At 43.6% G+C, this 17,811-nt stretch overlaps 1 protein-coding gene across 1 annotated transcript in view; it reads left to right on the top strand.

The window, feature by feature from the left end:
* Positions 1-1,455: 1,455 nt before the first annotated feature.
* The window catches only part of slc6a17 (solute carrier family 6 member 17), a 46,953-nt gene continuing 30,597 nt past the window's right edge, over positions 1,456-17,811 (top strand). The window contains exon 1 of the mRNA XM_014134363.3: positions 1,456-1,797. The gene's annotated coding sequence lies outside the window, so the exon portion shown is untranslated. The remainder of the gene's footprint in view (positions 1,798-17,811) is intronic.

The raw sequence follows: 17,811 nt of genomic DNA, 5'->3' as shown, positions 1-17,811 counted from the left end.
TTGGAAAATCAAAAGAAATCAGCCAAGACCTCAGAAAAAAAATTGTAGACCTCCACAAGTCTGGTTCATCCTTGGGAGCAATTTCCAAACGTCTGAAGGTACCATGTTCATCTGTACAAACAATGGTACGCAAGTATAAACACCATGGGACCACGCAGCCGACATACCGCTCAGGAAGGAGAGATGAACGTACTTTGATGCGAAAAGTGCAAATCAATCCCAGAACAACAGCAAAAGACCTTGTGAAGATGCTGGAGGAAACAGGTACAAAAGTATCTATATCCACAGTAAAACGAGTCCTATATTGACATAACCTGATAGGCAGCTCAGCAAGGAAGAAGCCACTGCTCCAAAACTGCCATAAAAAAGCCAGACTACGGTTTGCAACTGCACATGGGGACAAAGATCGTACTTTTTGGAGAAATGCCCTCTGGTCTGATGAAACAAAAATACAACTGTTTGGCCATAATGACCATCGTTATGTTTGGAGGAAAAAGGAGGAGGCTTGCAAGCTGAAGAACACCATCCCAACTGTGAAGCACAGTGGTGGCAGCATCATGTTGTGGGGTTGCTTTGCTGCAGGAGGGACTGGTGCACTTCACAAAATAGATGTCGTAATAAGGAATGAAAATGATGTGGGTATATTGAAGCAACATCTCAAGACATCAGTCAGGAAGTTAAAGCTTGGTCACAAATGGGTCTTCCAAATGGACAATGACCCCAAGCATACTTCCAAAGTTGTGGAAAAATGGCTTAAGGACAACAAAGTCAAGGTATTGGAGTGGCCATCACAAAGCCATGACCTCTATCCCATAGAACATTTGTGGGCAGAACTGAAAAAGTGTGTGCGAGCAAGGAGGCCTACAAACCTGATTCAGTTACACAAGCTCAGTCAGGAGGAATGGGCCAAATTCACCCAACTTATTGTGGGAAGCTTGTGGAAGGCTACCTGAAATGTTTGACCCAAATTAAACAATTTAGAGGCAATGCTACCAAATACTAATTGAGTGTATGTAAACTTCTGACCCACTGTGAATGTGATGGGAAAAAAAGCTAAAATAAATCATTATTATATGTCATTATTCTGACATTTCACATTCTTAAAATAAAGTGGTGATCCTAACTGACCTAAGACAGGGAATTTTACTAGGATTAAAAGTCAGGAATTGTGAAAAACTGACTTTAAATGTATTTGGCTAAGGTGTATGGTAAACTTTCGAATTCAACTGTACCTTGTTGTGTTGAACAACATGCACCATCACAAATAGCAGCACCTCGACTGTTATTTTCTGACAGAAACATACTAGATGCTTTAAAATAGGTATATAAACATCGGCTGACGTAAGAAAGAGAGGATGACTCAAACCAGCGTCAGGCATCTTGATGGGGAGAAGAAAAAAACTTCACCATAGTGAACTCTAAATAGAGGGAGTTGTCCTACCAATATTAACCACGTGGAAGGAACCTTAACAGTCGTTTTCAGAAATAATATAGACAATATCAGTGTTGGATTGATGAAGTAATACATTAAATTGACGTTAATGTGTGTAAAAGTGACCGTTATTGTCCGTTAAACTTGCCAATGAGAACCATTGGTGTCTGTCTCTGTCTGCGTCAGACTTTACGCGCATCACCGCATGTCAATTTCCACCAAGGAACTCGCGGTGATTTTGCATCTCTGCGCGCAGAGAGATGCTGGGTTCGGAGGTTGTGCCTGAATGAAGATTTGCCTTACTAAATGTGGGAATTTTGAATTGTTTTGAGAACAAATACTTTTGCTGTTCTACTTTGAATAAGGTAAGGAGGGCATTTACGATTCTTAATCCTTTCTTTCCATCTAGCAACATATTAGGCTTCTCGATTGCATCATGAAATATCTAGGCTAATAATAAGATAATCGTTAAAGTCAATGGAAAATAAGTGTCATGTCTCACCTTTTCAAATCTGCATGATTGTTTCATAGGCTATTTCATACTGTAGCTTTGTCTATAGAACGCGTTCGTCTTTTTGTCCGTGCGATTTGAGGCTGAGCGCTCATTGTCGCGGTCACTCTAGGTTGCGGTGCTGTCCACAATATTTAGTTCGATTATAAAGCCTTACAATAAGCTTCCCCGTCGTTCATTTCAGGTATACCATTTATTGAGTGATCAGGTCACCTATAGAGGAAATAGGCTACCGTGCTCTGTCTTTGGATGCATGGGCATCTTATTCGGGGGTATTCTTGCCTTGACCTTGGCGACGATTCATGAAATGTGTCCTGCAGCTGTGCACTGTTTGAAGCAATAATGTGTTTTTTTTCCACAAGGAGCCACACACGACACAGTGTACCTGTGGACATTAGGCCAATTGGCTATGACATGATGGTGTCTCTCAGTTGAGTTGGGCCTGGATGACGCACCCCTAAAGTGGGAAGATGCTAGATGTCAAGATGCTATGGGATTTCAACTTAGTTTTTAAAAAGTCCCAAATCCTCTCAAAACCACATGGAATAGAATAGTTTCTATAGAATATAATAATTTGTTGTCTTCAGAAAAGGCAATTATTTTCCCCAGTATACAACAATATACTATAGTTTTGAGTTTGACATGGGATGTACTGAAACTGTCTAAGAACAAGTGATTAGACTCAATATGGGTGGACTATGGCCTAGATATATTTAATTCATTCCTAGCCTCGATCCCGGCCGTGAATATGGTGTGATGTCTGGCAGCTTAAAGCTAGTTCACTTCTATTTTGTCACAGTAAATCTATGTGATTGGCAGCAGTCCTTCAAGAGATGACAGTGACAGTCTGTGAGATAGTGAGAGGAGGAGAGGTTGGGTATCACTGATGCTGCAGGGATGGAATATACATTTAACAGGAAGAACCATTGCCTAGCAACCCCATTTGGATAAAGTGGAGCATATCCTCTAGAAATGGCACCACAAGGACCTGGACTGTTATGATTTAATCAACAACTCTTCCCTAGAGAGATGGTGTTTTACTGGTGGTCTGATTGCAGGTTTCAGCTATCTACTACTATCCAAATACCCTTCTTGACTTCATTTTGTGTTGTTTACACAGGGTTTGTTACGTAGCGTCACTACTCTCCACATGTATAAATGATCCATCCAGTTATTTGGCCTACAGAAATGGCATGATTCATAGTTGATGAGCAGACACGACAACAGTCTGGTTGATAAAGTCAAGGCTAAAGTGACAGACAGTCAGACAGGTCTGAGGGCCCCAGGATACTGTAGCTCATCTCTCTCGCTCTCTCTCTCTCTCTCTTGCTCTCTCCCCTGTCTCCCTCTCTCTCTGTCCCTCTTTCTTTCTCTCATCTCTACACCCCCCCTCTTGCTCTCTCTCTCTCTCTCTCTCTTGCTCTCTCCCCTGTCTCCCTCTCTCTTTGTCCCTCTCTTTCTTTCTTTCTTTCTTTCTCTCACTCTCTCTCTCTCTCTCTCTCTCTCTCTCTTTCTCTGACTTCCTACAGTGAGAAGTGAATCACTCAGTAGATTTTCATCTGATAAACTATCCCAACATCTACTAAACATAGTATGTAAGGCCAGAGGTTTCCAACTTGATCATGATTTGCTTACGCACCATAAATAGGAGGCTACTATAGGCCAGAAATAAATAATCTCTCGGCTATGTCACAAATACCACCCTATTTCCCTATGTAGTGCACTACTTTTGATAGGGCTCTGGTCAAAAGTAGTGCACTAACTAGTCCAACTAGCCTGACGTGAATGATATACTGCTTTCCCGGGAACATGCCCAGATGCCCGTCATTTGCGTGAAGAGAAGGCGGAGAAAAAGGGGCCAGAGGTCGGGCTGCTTTCTGAAAATTCGTAGGCGATCGAATAAACCCTCACTGCCTTCCATTCTGCTAGCAAACGTGCAATCTTTCGAAGAAAAAAAAACGATGACCTACGCGGAAGATTAAACTACCAATGGGACATTCAAAACTGTAATATCTTATGCTTCACGGAGTCATGGCTGAATGACGACATTATCAACATACCGCTGGCTGGTTATACACTGTATCGGCAGGACAGAGCAGCGGCGTCTGGTAAAACAAGGGGCGGCGGACTATGTATTTTTGTAAATAACAGCTGGTGCACGATATCTAAGTAAGTCTCAAGATTTTGCTCGCCTGAGGTAGAGTATCTCATGATAAGCTGTAGACCACACTATCAACCTAGAGAGTTTTCATCTGTATTTTTCCTTTGCTGTCTACATGCACCACAGACTGATGCTAGCACTAAGATCGCACTCAATGAGCTATATTCCGGCAAAAGCAAACAGGAAAACGCTCACCCAGAGGCAGCGCTCCTAGTCGCCGGGGACTTTAATGCAGGGAAACTTAAATCGGTCTTACCAAATTTCTATCACCATGTTAATTTAATGTGCAACCAGATGGAAAAAAACTTTGGACCACTTTTACTCCACACACAGAGATGCATACAAAGCTCCCACTCACCCTCCATTTGGCAAAACCTGGTTACAAGCAAAAATTCAAGCAGGAAGCACCAGTGACTCGATCAATAAAAAAGTGGTCAGATGAAGCAGATGCTAAGCTACAAGACTGTTTTGCTAGCTCAGACTGGAATATGTTCCATGTGCCATGTAAGAAAGCTAACATTTAAGTTCCTTGCTCAGAACATGAGAACAAATGAAAGCTGGTGGTTCCTTTTAACATGAGTCTTCAATATTCCCAGGTAAGAAGTTTTAGGTTGTAGTTATTATAGGAATTATTGGACTATTTCTCTCTATACGATTTGTATTTCATATACCTTTGACTATTGTATGTTCTTATAGGCACTTTAGTATTGCCAGTGTAACAGTATAGCTTCTGTCCCTCTCCTCGCTCCTACCTGGGCTCGAACCAGGAACACATCGACAACAGCCACCCTCGAAGCAGCGTTACCCATGTAGTGCAAGGGGAAAAACTACTCCAAGTCTCAGAGCGTGTGACATTTGAAATGCTATTAGCGCGCACCCGGCTAACTAGCTAGCCATTTCACATCGGTTACACCAGCCTAATCTTGGGAGTTGACAGGCTTGAAGTCATAAACAGCGCAATGCATTGCAAAGGGCTCCTGGCAAACGCACGAAAGTGCTGTTTGAATGAACGCTTACGAGCCTGCTGCTGCCTACCATCGCTCAGTCAGACTGCTCTATCAAATCATAAACTTAATTATAACATAATAACACACAGAAATATGAGCCTTAGGTCATTAATATGGTCGAATCCGGAAACTATCATCTCGAAAACAAAACGTTTTTCCTGTCAGTGAAATACGGAACCGTTACGTATTTTATCTAACGGGTGGCATCCCTAAGTTTAAATATTCCTGTTACATTGCACAACCTTCAATGTTATGTCATAATTACGTAAAATTCTGGCAAATTAGTTCGCAACGAGCAATGCGGCCCAAACTGTTGCATATACCCTGACTGTGTGCAATGAACGCAAAATGACACAATTTCACCTGGTTAATATTGCCTGCTAACCTGGATTTCTTTTAGCTAAATATGCAGGTTTAAAAACTTGAAATCGGGCCCTAATTAATCGGCCATTCAGATTAATCAGTCGACCTCAAGTCCAAGCACACCAAGACAGTCATGAAGAGCGCACGACAAAACCTATTCCCCCTCAGGAGACTGAAAAGATTTGTCATAGGTCCTCAGATCGTCAAAAGGTTCTACAGCTGCACCATTGAGAGCATCCTGACTGGTTGCATCACTGCCTGGTATGGCAATTGCTCGGCCTCCGTACGCAAGGCACTACAGAGGGTAGTGTGTACAGCCCAGTACATCACTGGGACAAAGCTTCCTGCCATCCAGGACCTCTATACCAGGCGGTGTCAGAGGAAGGCCCTGAAAATGGTCAGAGACTCCGGCCACCCTAGTCATAGACTGTTCTCTCTGCTACAGCACGGCAAGCGGTACCGGAGTGCCAATTCTAGGTCCAAGAGGCTTCTAAACAGCTTCTACCCCCAAGCCATAAGACTCCTGAACATCTAATCAAATGGCTACCCAGTCTATTTGCATTGCCCCGCCCCCCACACCTTTTACACAACTGCTACTCTCTGTTGTTATCATCTATGCATAGTCATTTTAATGACCTACATGTACATATTACCTCAATTACCTCGACTAACGGTGCCCCCGCACATTGACTCTTTACCGGTACCCCCCTGTATATAGTCTCACAATTGTTAATTTACTGTTGCTCTTTAATTACTTGTTACTTTTATTTCTTATTTGTTTTATATAATTTTTTTAAACTGCATGGTTAGTTAAGGGCTCGTAAGTATGCATTTCACCTGGTGTATTCGGCGCATGTGACTAATGAAAATGGATTTGAATTGATTTAAATAGGGAGCAGGGTACCATTTGGAATTCACAACACAGCTCCTGGAGTGTCTGGCACGTAGGCTGTAGTTTGTTTACAAATGCAATACGCTCCAAAAATGTTCACTCCAACTACAATTTACTGTATACAGTGGTGGAAAATGTACCCAATTGTCGTACTTGAGTAAAAGTAAAGATACCTTAATAGAAAATGACTCAAGTAAAAGTGAAAGTCACCCAGTAAAATACTTAAGGTTTTAAATATACTTAAGTATTAAAAGTAATTCTCAAATTACTTATATTAAGCAAACCAGACCTCACGATTTTCTTGTTTTTTAAATGTACAGCTAGCCAGGGGCACACTCCAATACTTATACATAATTTACAAACAAAGCATTTGTGTTTAGTGAGTCTGCCAGATCAGATGCAATAGGGATGACCAGAGAATTGGACAATTGTAAAAGTAAACGTTTTTAAAATATAAATAGTAAAGTACAGAGACCCCAAAAAACGTCTTAAGTAGTACTTTAAAGTATTTTTACTTAAGTGCTTTACAGCACTGTCTGTATATACTGTAGGCTTCTTCTGTAAGGCTGAGGCTGCAGTGATGACTCATTTTATTATGTGGTGAAGTGCTGCGGACTACAGAGATACGTGATGATGTATCTCTAATCTGTGTCCCAAATGGCACCCTATTCCTTATGTAGTGCACTACTTTTATATGGTCCCTGGTCAAAAGTAGTGCACTATATAGAATAGGATTCCATTTGGGACAAACGCCTTTGATTTATCTCCAGTAGCTAGAAGTGGAAGAAATGGAAGAAATCATTGGTATTGACTACTACTGAGTGTAAGAGGTCATTGGTGTTGACTTCTACTGAGTGTAAGAGGTCATTGGTGTTGACTACTACTGAGTGGAAGAGGTCATTGGTGTTGAATACTACTGAGTGGAAGAGGTCATTGGTGTTGAGTACTACTGAGTGGAAGAGGTCATTGGTGTTGACTACTACTGAGTGTAAGAGGTCATTGGTTTTGACTACTACTGAGTGGAAGAAATCATTGGTGTTGACTACTACTGAGTGGAAAAGGTCATTGGTGTTGAGTACTCTTTTCGGCTTGGCTAACTAGCTACCTAGCTAGTAGATGGCAAATTGTTTTTGTTCGAATGATGCATCTGGACACTCTGCCAGCTTTTTTTGTTTCACCTGGTTGCTAGTTCCTGATCTTTTGAAAATATCAATTGAAGTGTCAACTGAGAGGAATTGGAGATGCAGTAAAGGAATGCAGTGCTGAGGCAGAGGGAGGACGACTGGATACTACTCTGAACTGTGTGTGGTGAGCTTTCTGGTGCCCAGAGCTGCTGAAGCAGAGGGATCCTCGTGAGGACAACTGGCTACTACTCTGAACTGTGTGTGGTTTTTGGTGCCCAGAGCTGCTGAGGTATCACCCAAATGGGTACTACACATTGTGAAGGAGAAGTGCAGTGGCTACACCACTCAAGCTGGTTCCCAGAGTAGCCCTGTACATGATCGTCACCAGACTCGTCATCAACCATCAACCAACCATCTTCCTCTGATCAAGCCGTGAGCTGTCCCTCTCCATCTTTGGAGGATGCATGCAGTCAAAGACTTGGCCTCTATTGGTTGACCTACCTATAGCTAGGTATGCGATATTCTGGGAATTTTAGATAACGCTAATAACTGCTTGAAAAGCAAATTATTATCTAGTTTTTTTTTTACACAGATTTTCTCCTCTCCCCTGCTCCTGACTGTATTTGCTGCCATTTACTGTAAAATATAATGAATATGAATTAATCATGAAGTGCTTTGAAAGGCTGTTCATGACACACATGACCTCCATCATCCCAGACACCCAGAACCCACTGGACCCTCTCCAGACACCATGGACCATCTCCAGACACCATGGACCCACTCCAGACACCATGGACCCACTCCAGACACCCTGGACCCACTCCAGACACCCTGGACCCTCTCCAGACACCATGGACCCTGTCCAGACACCATGGACCCTCTCCAGACGCCGTGGACCCTCTCCAGACACCGTGGACCCTCTTCAGACACAATGGACCCTCTCCAGACACCCCGGACCCTCTCCAGACACCCCGGACCCACTCCAGACACCCCAGACCCATTCCAGACACCCCGGACCCACTCCAGACACCCCGGACCCACTCCAGACACCATGGACCCAGTTCATTGACTACAGCTCAGCGTTCATTGACTGAACCCCTCCCACTGAAACTGCATCCTGGAATTTCTGACAGGCCAACCCCAGGTGGTTAGAGTAGGCAACATCACCTCCGCCACGCTAACCCTCAACACGGGTGGCCCCACAGGGGTGTGTGCTTAACACCCTTCTGTACTCCCTGTTTACTCATGACTGTGTGGCAAGGCACGTCTCCAACTCAATCATCAAGTTTGCTGATGACACGACAGTGGTAGGCCTAAATCGTCAACGGTGAGGAGCCATCCTACAGGGAGGAGGTCAGAGAACTGGAAGTGGGTGCCAGGACAACAACCTCTCCCTCAACTTCAGCAAGACCAAGGATCTGATCGTGGACTACAGGAAACAGTTGGGGTGCACACCCCCATTGACAGGTCAGCAGTGGAGAGGGTCAAGAGCTTCAAGTTCCTCGGTGTCCACATGGTTCCTCGGTTCTCACATGGTCCTGTCACACTAGAACAGTCGTGAAGAATGCACGGCAATGCCTCTTCTCCCTCAGGAGACTGAAACGATTTGGCATGGTCCCTCAGATCAGGAACTTTTACAGATTCACCATTGAGGGAATCCTGACTGGTTGTATCAACATCTGGTATGGCAACTGCACCGCCCGCGACCGGATGGTCCTACATAGGGTGGTGCGGATGGCCCAGCGCATCACTGGGAGCGAGCTCCCAGCCATACAGGACCTTTCATGCCAGGCGGTGTCTGAGAAAGACCCGAAAAATTGCCAAAGCCTCCAGCCACCCGAGACATGGACTGTTCTCCATGCTCCCCATCCGGCAGGTGGTACCGGTGCATCAAGGCTCAGGCCAACAGACTCCTAAACAACTTCTATCCCCTGGCCATAAGACTGTTAAATGGCTAACAACTACTGCTCTCCCTCTCCCACAGACTATCCACACTGACTCTATGTCCATCCACAGGTCACTACCCACTCAGACACAACCTAAGCTGCTGCTAAAATGATTACTGATTAGCTGTATTACTCCATCACGCTGCTGTCCATTAATTATTGATTTCCATTACCATTAGTATTTATCTATTTATTCTGCTACTGGTCACTATTATTCCTCTTTACATGTATATATTACCATTAGTATATTGAGGCTCCCGAGTGGCGCAGCTGTCTAAGGCACTGCATCTCAGTGCAAGAGGCATCACTACAGTCCCTGGTTTGAATCCAGGCTGAATCACATCTGGCCGTGATTGGGAGTCCCATAGGGCGGTGCACAGTTGGCCCAGCGTCGTCCGGGTTTGGCCGGGGTAGGCCAATATTTTAAATGAGAATTTGTTCTTAACTGAATTGCCTAGTTAAATAAAGGATAAATAAAATACAAAATATTATGAGAAGTATTTATATATTCCTGCTATCAGACAATTTTCAGCCCTGTATATCCTACTACCAGTCGCTTTTTATGTATAAACCCACCTCAACCACTCCAGCACCCCTGCACATTGAATAAGGTACTGGTACTGACCTGTATATACAACCACTCCAGTACCCCTGCATGTTGAATAAGGTACTGACCTGTATATACAACCACTCCAGTACCCCTGCATGTTGAATAAGGTACTGACCTGTATATACAACCACTCCAGTACCCCTGCATGTTGAATAAGGTGCTGGTAATGACCTGTATATACAACCACTCCAGTACCCCTGCATGTTAAATAAGGTACTGACCTGTATATACTACCACTCCAGTACCCCTGCATGTTGAATAAGGTACTGACCTGTATATACAACCACTCCAGTACCCCTGCATGTTGAATAAGGTACTGGTACTGACCTGTATATACAACCACTCCAGTACCCCTGCATGTTGAATAAGGTACTGACCTGTATATACAACCACTCCAGTACCCCTGCATGTTGAATAAGGTACTGACCTGTATATACAACCACTCCAGTACCCCTGCATGTTGAATAAGGTACTGACCTGTATATACAACCACTCCAGTACCCCTGCATGTTGAATAAGGTACTGACCTGTATATACAACCACTCCAGTACCCCTGCATGTTGAATAAGGTACTGACCTGTATATACAACCACTCCAGTACCCCTGCATGTTGAATAAGGTACTGGTACTGACCTGTATATACAACCACTCCAGTACCCCTGCATGTTGAATAAGGTACTGACCTGTATATACAACCACTCCAGTACCCCTGCATGTTGAATAAGGTACTGGTACTGACCTGTATATACAACCACTCCAGTACCCCTGCATGTTGAATAAGGTACTGACCTGTATATACAACCACTCCAGTACCCCTGCATGTTGAATAAGGTACTGACCTGTATATACAACCACTCCAGTACCCCTGCATGTTGAATAAGGTACTGACCTGTATATACAACCACTCCAGTACCCCTGCATGTTGAATAAGGTACTGACCTGTATATACAACCACTCCAGTACCCCTGGTTGTTGAATAAGGTACTGACCTGTATATACAACCACTCCAGTACCCCTGCATGTTGAATAAGGTACTGGTACTGACCTGTATATACAACCACTCCAGTACCCCTGCACATTGAATAAGGTACTGACCTGTATATACAACCACTCCAGTACCCCTGCATGTTGAATAAGGTACTGACCTGTATATACAACCACTCCAGTACCCCTGCATGTTGAATAAGGTACTGACCTGTATATACAACCACTCCAGTACCCCTGCATGTTGAATAAGGTGCTGACCAGTATATACAACCACTCACGTACCCCTGCATGTTGAATAAGGTACTGACCTGTATATACAACCACTCCAGTACCCCTGCATGTTGAATAAGGTACTGGTACTGACCTGTATATACAACCACTCCAGTACCCCTGCATGTTGAATAAGGTACTGACCTGTATATACAACCACTCCAGTACCCCTGCATGTTGAATAAGGTACTGACCTGTATATACAACCACTCCAGTACCCCTGCATGTTGAATAAGGTACTGGTACTGACCTGTATATACAACCACTCCAGTACCCCTGCATGTTGAATAAGGTACTGACCTGTATATACAACCACTCCAGTACCCCTGCATGTTGAATAAGGTACTGGTACTGACCTGTATATACAACCACTCCAGTACCCCTGCATGTTGAATAAGGTACTGACCTGTATATACAACCACTCCAGTACCCCTGCATATTGAATAAGGTACTGACCTGTATATACAACCACTCCAGTACCCCTGCATGTTGAATAAGGTACTGACCTGTATATACAACCACTCCAGTACCCCTGCATGTTGAATAAGGTACTGACCTGTATATACAACCACTGTTGAATATACAACCACATGTTGAATAAGGTACTGACCTGTATATACAACCACTCCAGTACCCCTGCATGTTGAATAAGGTACTGACCTGTATATACAACCACTTCAAGTCAATGATGACCTGTATATACAACCACTCCAGTACCCCTGCATGTTGAATAAGGTACTGATACTGACCTGTATATACAACCACTCCAGTACCCCTGCATGTTGAATAAGGTACTGACCTGTATATACAACCACTCCAGTACCCCTGCATGATGAATAAGGTACTGGTACTGACCTGTATATACAACCACTCCAGTACCCCTGCATGTTGAATAAGGTACTGACCTGTATATACAACCACTCCAGTACCCCTGCATGTTGAATAAGGTGCTGACCAGTATATACAACCACTCACGTACCCCTGCATGTTGAATAAGGTACTGACCTGTATATACAACCACTCCAGTACCCCTGCATGTTGAATAAGGTACTGGTACTGACCTGTATATACAACCACTCCAGTACCCCTGCATGTTGAATAAGGTACTGACCTGTATATACAACCACTCCAGTACCCCTGCATGTTGAATAAGGTACTGACCTGTATATACAACCACTCCAGTACCCCTGCATGTTGAATAAGGTACTGGTACTGACCTGTATATACAACCACTCCAGTACCCCTGCATGTTGAATAAGGTACTGACCTGTATATACAACCACTCCAGTACCCCTGCATGTTGAATAAGGTACTGGTACTGACCTGTATATACAACCACTCCAGTACCCCTGCATGTTGAATAAGGTACTGAAATGTATATACAACCACTCCAGTACCCCTGCATGTTGAATAAGGTACTGGTACTGACCTGTATATACAACGACTCCAGTACCCCTGCATGTTGAATAAGGTACTGGTACTGACCTGTATATACTTTTATTCTCGTGTCTCTTTAACTCATCGTAGTTCTTGTGTGGTTTTTATTCTTACTTTAATTATTTTTATACTTTCTATTACTATCTATATTGGTATTAGTGTATTGTTGGGAAACAGCTCTGAATGTAAGAATTTCACTGTACTGTTTTACACCTGTTGTATCCTGTGTACGTGGCGAATAAACATTGTAACTTGAATAGAATGGGCGTCCCCATTCAAGTCAATGATGGCATAATGGATGGACTGATGGCCATTGCTAAAATATGTGCTACGATCTGTTGATTCAACTCAACTGACATCGCAAAAAAATCCATTCCATTGCATGAGCCACATCAGTTAGTATAATTTGAATGAACATTCTACATTACCATGAAAATGATTGCATACCATTGCCATACCAGGCAGCCATTGTGAGTGTACCCATGAGTTTACCAGTCAAATTGCCAGGGTTAGAGGTTCTAACCGAGCCTGTTTCATTCATTCTCTTTCTATGTGTGCTGCGGCTGCATTGTAGTCATTCAACCGCAAAAAATCGAATAATAATAATAATAGTTTATATGGTTATGACAGTCTTCATTTATAACCATTGGTTACACGGTTATACTGTAATTGTGCCAGCCCTACCTACAGTTGAAGTCGGAAGTTTACATACACCTTAGACAAATACATTTAAAATCAGTTTTTCATAATTCCTGATATTTAATCCCAGTAGAAATTCCCTTTCTTAGGTCAGTTAGGATCACCACTTTATTTTAAGAATGTGAAATGTCAGAATATAAGTAGAGATAATTATTTATTTCAGCTTTTATTTCTTTCATCACATTCCCAGTGGGTCAGAAGTTTACATACATTCAATTAGTATTTGGTAGCATTGCCTTTAAATTGTTTAAATTGGGTCAAATGTTTTGGGTAGCCTTCCACAAGCTTCCCACAATAACTTGGGAGAATTTTGGCCCATTCCTCCTGATAGGAGTTCTGCCCACAAATGTTCTATGGGATTGAGGTCAGGGCTTTGTGATGGCCACTCCAATACCTTGACTTTGTTGTCCCTAAGCCATTTTGCCACAACTTTGGAAGTATGCTTGGGGTCATTGTCCATTTAGAAGACCCATTTGTGACCAAGCTTTGACTTCCTGACTGATGTCTTGAGATGTTGCTTTAATGTACCCACATCATTTTCATCCCTCATGATGCCATCTATTTTGTGAAGTACACCAGTCCCTCCTGCAGCAAAGCACTGCCACAACATGATGCTGCCACCCCTGTGCTTCACGATTGGGATGGTGTTCTTCGGCTTGCAAGCATCTCCCTTTTTCCTTCAAACATAATGATGGTCATTATGGCCAAACAGTTCTATTTTTGTTTCATCAGACCAGAAGACATTTCTCCAAAAAGTACAACCTTTGTCCCCATGTGCAGTTGCAAACCGTAGTCTGTCTTTTTTATGGCGGTTTTGGAGCAGTGGCTTCTTCCTTGCTGAGCAGCCTTTCAGGTTATGTCGATATAAATCAAATCAAATGTTATTGGTCCCATACATATGGTTAGCAAATGTTAATGCGAGTGTAGCGAAATGCTTGAGCTTCTATTTCTGACCGTGCAGTAATATCTAACAAGTAATCTAACAATTTCACAACAACTACTTTATACACGCAAGTGTAAAGGAATGAATAAGAATATGTACATAAAAATATATGGATAAGCGATGGCCGCGCGGCATAGGCAAGATGCAGTAGATGGTATAGAGTACAGTATATACATATGAGATGAGTAATGTAGGGTATGTAAACATTATATAAAGTGGCATTGTTTAAAGTGACTAGAGATACGTTTATTACCTCCAATTTTAGTAATTTCCAATTTTATTAATAAAGTGGCTAGAGATTTGAGTCAGTATGTTGGCAGCAGCCACTCAATGTTAGTGATGGCTGTTTAACAGTCTGATGGCCTTGAGATAGAAACTGTTTTTCAGTCTCTCGGTCTCAGCTTTGATGCACCTGTACTGACCTCGCCTTCTGGATGGTAGCGGGGTGAACAGGCAGTGGCTCGGGTGGTTGTTGTCCTTGATGATCTTTTTGGCCTTCCTGTGACATCGGGTGGTGTAGGTGTACTGGAGGGCAGGTAGTTTGCCCCCGGTGATGCGTTGTGCAGACCGCACTACCCTCTCAAGAGCCTTACGGTTGTGGGCGGAGCAGTTGCCGTACCAGGCGGTGATACAGCCCGACAGTATGCTCTCAATTGTGCATCTGTAAAAGTTTGAGTGTTTTCGGTGACAAGCCAAATTTCTTCAGCGCCTGTCAGACTGCGCCTTCTTCACCACGCTGTCTGTGTGGGTGGGACATTTCAGTTTGTCCATGATGTGTACGCCGAGGAACTTAAAACTTTCCACCTTCTCCACTACTGTCCCGTCAATGTGGATAGGGGGGCACTCCCTCTGCTGTTTCCTGAAGTCCACGAACATCTCCTTTGTTTTGTTGACATTGAGTGTGAGGTTATTTTCCTGACACCACACTCTTAGGGCCCACACCTCCTCCCTATAGGCCGTCTTGTCGTTGTTGGTAATCAAACCTACCACTGTAGTGTTGTCTGCAAACTTGATGATTGAGTTGGAGCGTGCATGGCCACGCAGTCATGGGTGAACAGGGAGTACAGGAGAGGGCTGAGAACGCACCCTTGTGGGGCCCCAGTGTTGAGGAACAGCAGGGTGGAGATGTTGTTTCCTACCCCCACCACCTGGGGGCGGCCCTTCAGAAAGTCCAGGACCCAGTTGCAAAGGACGGAGTTGAGACCCAGGGTCTCGAGCTTAATGACTAGTTTGGAGGGTACTAGGGTGTTAAATGCTTAGCTGTAATCGATGAACAGCATTCTTAAATAGGTATTCCTCTTGTCCAGATGGGTTAGGGCAGTGTGCAGTGTGATTGCGATTGCGTAGTCTGTGGACCTATTGGGGCAGTAAGCAAATTGGAGTGGGTCTAGAGTGTCAAGTAGGGTAGAGGTGATATGATTCTCGACTAGTCTCTCAAAGCACTTCATGATGACAGAAGTGAGTGCTATGGGGCGAGAGTTGTTTAGCTCAGTTACCTTAGCTTTCTTGGGAACAGGAACAATGGTGGCCCTCTTGAAGCATGTGGGAACAGCAGAATGGGATAGGAATTGATTATATATGTCCTTAAACACACCAGCCAGCTGGTCTGCGCATGCTCTGAGGACACGGCTACGGATGCCATCTGGGCCGGCAGCCTTTCGAGGGTTAACACGTTTAAATGTTTTAATCACGTTGGCCGCGATGAAGGAGAGCCTGCAGGTTTTGGTAACGGGCCGTGTCAGTGGCACTGTATTGTCCTCAAAGTGAGCAAAGAAGTTGTTTAATTTGTCTGGGAGCAAGACGTTGGTGTCCGCGATGGGGCTGGTTTTCTTTTTGTAATTCGTGATTATCTGTAGACCCTGACACATACGTCTCGTGTCTGGGCCGTTGAATTGCGACTCTACTTTGTCTCTATACTGATGCTTAGCTTGTTTGATTGCCTTGCAAAGGGAATAGCAAACACTGTTTGTATTCAGTCATGTTTCTGGTCACCTTGCCATGATTAAAAGCGGTGGTTCGTGCTTTCAGTTTTGCGTGAATGTTGCCATCAAGCCACGGTTTCTGGTTGGGGAAGGTTTTAATAGTCACCTTGGGTACAACATCACCGATGCATTTGCTAATAAACTCACTCACCGAATCAGCGTATACATCAATGTTGTTGTCTGAGGCTATCCGGAACATACCCCAGTCCACGTGATTAAAGCAACCTTGAAACGTGGAATCCGATTGGTCGGAGCAGCATTGAACAGACCTCAGCACGGGTGTTTCCTGTTTTAGTTTCTGTCTATAGGCTGGGAGCAACAAAATGGAGTCGTGGTCAGATTTGCCGAAAGGGACTATAGGACTCGTTTTACTGTGGATATAGATACTTTTGTACCTGTTTCCTCCAGCATCTTCACAAGGTCCTTTGCTGTTGTTCTGGGATTGAGTTTCACTTTTCGCACCAAAGTACATTCATCTCTAGGAGACAGAACGCGTCTCCTTCCTGAGCGGTATGACAGCTGCATGGTCCCATGGTGTTTATACTTGCGTACTATTGTTTGTACAGATGAACGTGGTACCTTCAGGCGTTTAGAAATTGCTGCCAAGGATGAACCAGACTTGGGGTTGTCTACAATTTTTTTTCTGAGGTCTTCGCTGATTTCTTTTGATTTTCCCATGATGTCAATCAGAGGCACTGAGTTGGAAGGTAGGCTTTGAAATACATCCACAGGTACATCTCCAATTGACTCAAATGATGTCAATTAGCCTATCAGAAGCTTCTAAAGCCATGACATTATTTTCTGGAATTTTCCAAGCTGTTTAAGGGCACAGTCAACTTAATGTATGTAAACTTCTGACCCACTGGAATTGTGATACAGTGAATTATAAGTGAAATAATCTATCTGTAAACAATTGTTGGAAAAATGACTTGTGTCATGCAGAAAGTAGATGTCCTAACCGACATGCCAAAACTATAGTTTGTTAACAAGAAATGTGTGGAGTGGTTGAAAAACGAGTTTTAATGACTCCAACCTAAGTGTATGTAAACTTCCGACTTCAACTGTATAGACCAGACTCCCCCCCCCCCCCCCCCCATCAGATGTACTGGCTAAACCAGCAACATAGCATCCCTCTGAGGGAGGGACAGGGAAGGGGCTACTGACTAGTCAAGCAGCCAGTCAGCCCACAGTCCCAAGCAGCCAGTCAGCCGACCACCCCAAGCAGCCAACCAACCAGGGATTAGAGGGTTTTACACAGAGTCTCTCTCCACAAAGTTACATTCAATTGCACAATGATGTGAACTCAGGTGATTTCCATTCAGACTCAATTTCTAGGCAAATCTCCTTTAGTTATTACCATAGACTTGGCATAATTAATGGGACTGACATAATACAGCTGAATCATGCTGAAATGTTAGGTTCTTTGATCAAAACTACTGGGGTTTTA

Source organism: Salmo salar, chromosome 13 (assembly GCF_965601325.2).
Source record: "Salmo salar chromosome 13, fSalSal1, whole genome shotgun sequence".
Taxonomy (NCBI): Eukaryota; Metazoa; Chordata; class Actinopteri; order Salmoniformes; family Salmonidae; genus Salmo; species Salmo salar.
Note: the sequence above shows the minus strand (reverse complement) of the source record. Positions and strands in the feature narration are given on the sequence as shown.